Source organism: Mastomys coucha, unplaced genomic scaffold (assembly GCF_008632895.1).
Source record: "Mastomys coucha isolate ucsf_1 unplaced genomic scaffold, UCSF_Mcou_1 pScaffold16, whole genome shotgun sequence".
In the NCBI taxonomy this organism is placed as follows: Eukaryota; Metazoa; Chordata; class Mammalia; order Rodentia; family Muridae; genus Mastomys; species Mastomys coucha.
Genome location: NW_022196898.1, coordinates 4,246,702 through 4,251,266, shown reverse-complemented (window position 1 = coordinate 4,251,266; position 4,565 = coordinate 4,246,702).

The window sequence follows — 4,565 nt, the reverse complement described above, 5'->3', positions numbered from 1 at the left end:
AGAGGACAGAAGTGGGGCTTCAGATCCCCTGGGATGGAGTTCCTGGTGGTTGTGAAGCAGCAGTGAGTGACTCCAACAATGAGCTGTCTCTCTGTCCCCAAACACAACATTTTAAGGGCAGGGTCATTATTAAAACTTACCAGATTTAGAGAATATAAACTGGCTCAAGGCTGTATTTTACTTGGGCTCTTTTGAACAAAATCAGAATTTCAAGATCTCAAACACTTGACAGCTCTCAGCTGGTTTTTAAATGTGCTGTTTCTTTGGGTTTTAGTTTCTTCATCCCCAGGCAGTGGCAGTGTGAAACATCATTCTTTTATTATCCTTTCTGCATTTGGCTTTGGGCTAACCCTGGCATCATTGCATTCTAATCACGGTGCATATGACGCCTGGTCAAAGTTGCCAACACAAATAATGGTTTCAATGGCCTATGAGATCCAAGCCTAGTCCTACATATACTGTCATTAGCTTTAAAAAATGCAGGACTTGTGACCCCATGAATTTCCTTATTTGGAAGCAACCTAGTGGGTCTAACCAATATCTTCTAGGCAACTCACAAAAACAAGCTTAGTGACATCTGTGGTCCCCTTCTATGTTGATGTGCCTTTGCACAGTGACAAGGCAGATATAGCTGTCAAGGGGTAGAATGTAATTCTCTCAGGGCAATTGGGATTGAAGTTCACACTAGCTTCCTCTAAATGCCAGGGAGGCAGCGTGTACAAGTCCTTACATTGAAAGGGCTCTGCTGGCATCCACTCACTCTCACTGAGATCTCCTCACTGCTGTGAAGCCAAGCCCAGGCTAGCCTTCCTTCTGCAGGGAGCAAGAATGTGTGAAGAGAAGCCACTGTTGCTGAGCCCACCTCAGCATCCCCAGATCCAGGAAATCTAACAACTGACTGCACAAACAAGAAAGGGCAAGTCTAGACAACAGACCAGTCTGCCTCAGGACAGAACGAACAAACAACAGAGCCAAAGCCTTCCAAACCTGAGCTTATGTATTTTGATACAGAAAGAAACCAGTGTAACATTGGACATAGCATATTAACTCACAGTACCTCCTGTTTCCTTGGAGGAATATGAGCAGTCAAGGTTTTTGTAAAGGTGACACTTCTATCTGCTTGTTGTAATACGGATACGCCTTTGGATAGAGATACAAATGATCTAGTGGTCTGATACTAAAGACACTGCTTAAACTAGAATTTTTCAATATTCCCCAATCATGTTATTTGTTCAGCAAATTGTGTCTTTCATAATTGCAGAATGCCACCCTGGCAATGCTCCCTGAGCTCATTCAGGAAACAGAATGTAGACTGAGGCTTGCCTGCATAGGCATTTTGTATTAGGATAGGCACCATGACTGGAAATTTCAGTTACTTGAATAACACCAAGGCATGGTTCATTAGCAGGTAACACAAATGTTTCTTTGGAAATGAGCTTAAGTTCTTGGGAAAGGGAAATGATATTTAAATAAACAACTAAAAAATATGCCTACTTGGGAAACAGATTCAAATAATAGATGTAAAATATATTAATAAGGTGAAGAATAAAAGGAAATGACTTAAGGAAGTGACCCAATATATACTATGTATGTGTGAGGACTCCAAGTCGATGGTCAATACACACATAGAAAGCCAGGCATGGAAGTGCTCACTTGCATTCCGAGAGCCAGGATTGAGACAGGAGGATTCTGGGGGCTCTAGTCAACCACTCTAGCTATCAGACACCTCCAGCTTCATCGAGGGATGTTGATCAATAAATAGAGTGGAGGTCAGAGAGGAAGACATTGGACATCAACCTCTGGCCTCTGCATATACACATGATCATGAAAACCCATACATACATGCACATATATACGATACATACACATATATACCACACACAGAGGCATGCATATACTGTTCACACACATGTACCCAAATACTGTACACACACACACACACACACACACACACACACACACACACGCACAAGGTAATACCTATAATCTGTTTCTGGGTGAACCAACCACAGTATTGAGCACACTTCTGTACTTCAGACCTGCTCAGTCAACTACAGAAGGAAATGTACACCCTGGCTGAGCTAAGAGTGGAGCAGAGTCTGAAGGAAAGGCCATTCAGAGACTGCCCCACCTAGGGATCCATCCCATCTGCAGACACCAAACCCAGACACCATTGCTAATGCCAAGAAGCACTTGCTGATAGGAGCCTGGTATAGTGGTCTCTGAGAGGCTCTTCTAGAGCCTGATCAATACAGATGCAGATGCTCATAGCCAACCATCAGACAAAACATGGGGACCCCAAGGGAAGAGTTAGGGGAAGGACTGAAGGAGCTGAAGGGATTTGCAACCCCATAGGAAGAACAACAACATCAACTAACCGGATCCCTAGAGCACCTAGAGACTCAACCACCAACCAAAGAGTACACATAGAGGAACCTAGGACTCGCCGTATATGTAGCAGAGGACGGCCTTATCTGGCATCAATGAGAGGGGAGGCCCTTGGTCCTGTAAAGGCTCCATGCCTCAGCATAGGGGGATGTTAGGGCAGTGAGGTGGGAATGGGTGGGTGGGTGGGGAGTATCCTCATAGAGGCAGGGGGAAGGTGATGGTCTAGGGCGCTTTCAGAGAGGAAACCAGGAAGGGGGCCAACATTTGGAATGTAAACATAGAAAATAACCAATTTTAAAAAACGAAGAAGAAATCTCTCAAGAGCTTCTCACATCTTTACAGAATCCACAGTCAGATGAGTACTTACTCATTCTTTCTCTCTCAGAGGGTGGGCAATTAAAAAAATATATGAACTAAGAGGCTCCATCCATAGTTTACACTTAAATCCATAACACCATATGCAACAGTTGTAGACTTTTGATACTTGCTTTTATATTTCCTCCAGAAAACGCTGTCGGCTTGTATCTTTTCCTAGCCGAGCCAGTTCTGCTGAGCATTCAGGGCATGTTAGTCTTGTTCCACATTGTGTTGGCTATGCAGGGTCAACCTCTGGCCTTTGTTCATGAACTTGCTTAGAGCTCACTGTTAGAGTCTTGTGTCCTTATGTTAAAGTTAGCCTTGGCCCCTTGTTTCAGTCATGACTGACCCTGTTTGGCTCACTAGTTGCCTGAGGCCATATCCCCTCTGGCCAACCATGGTCTTTAGGGTGACCTCCTTTGATTTGTACAATTGATTAAAATTCTATGTCCTACAATAATGGAGAAAAGCGAACAGCAAATTCCTCCCTTTGAGAACAATGGCCTCAAAATGACAAGCATACCACTATTGTGTGTGATTGCATAGTAATGGATTTTGACTATGGTTTATGCAAGTTGAAAGAAATTAGGCATTTTATGGAATCAACAGGAGGGCTGAAGAACCAAGCTTTTGTTTGTGCTAGAGAACAATGACCCAAATCATGCACAGGTGTGATCTGATGAGGAACTGACTTCCCCCACTGTGCCCAAGAACTAACTGCAGCTTGTGCTGTGAGCCTCTCAGTTCTGACAGAAGTCTGTCCGAGGGGTGAGAGTGGGGGAACTCCTTACTTCCTGCTTGCTGGCCTCAGCAGATTCCCTGCTCCATCTCTGAGCCTCTGTGACTGGTTTGCAGAGTGCTGGTGCCCAGATGGGTATGTCCATGACTGACATTTTCAGTCTTTATAGTATGAGGTTGACAGGTTGACTTTGCTCTGCGTAAGAAACAAAAGGCCTCATGATACTGTCCCAGATGGAGGTTGGGAATTAATGTTCCATGAACTCAAGAAAGGAAACATGACCACTGCTGCATCTAAGGCCTGAGTGGCTACCACACTGAGCAGAATCCTATGAGCTGAGATATTGCCAGATCACAAGCTTGGCATGCCTAAGCATTCATTCTTATTCATTCATGTTCGAGGCCTGTGGCCCACAGGCCACACACATGCAAGCGTGCGCACACACACACACACACACACACACACAGAGAGAGAGAGAGAGAGAGAGAGAGAGAGAGAGAGAGAGAAAGAGAGAGAATGAATGTAAAATCACAGGTAACTAGAGAGCTGATTTTCCTATTTGTGCTGAATCGTCCCATAAAAATAATCATGGTGAGTAGACAGTAACCAGGAAGGATAGTTTCAGTATGATGTCTGTCCACCATGTTTTGGAAACATCAGAGGTAATGTATGTGTTATTTTAAGCAGGCCAGGGAGACATGGGCCTGGTCCCCCACTACTGCACTAGGCTGCTGTTCAATAGCACACTAGCATATTCTGTTACACAGGGAAGACAACAGATGTGGTCTCCAGTGTAAGTGTATAACCTCATTGGGTTCTCTTTATCTTAACAGCCAGGTGGTATTTTAAAACATGCCTCACAGATTAAGTGACACTGCATGATGTTCACTGTAAAACTCACAAATCTGCTATCAATGAAAATAAGAAATATAACAACTATAGCCATTTTATAAGTGCGAGCTTGGTACCTATGAGACACTGGGATGTGAAACTGGGGTTGCTTGTCACAGACAGTCCAAATGTCAGAAAGCCCTTTCAATTAATGCTTCTCTCAGTCCCAGTGTCTGTATGGTGGATTAAG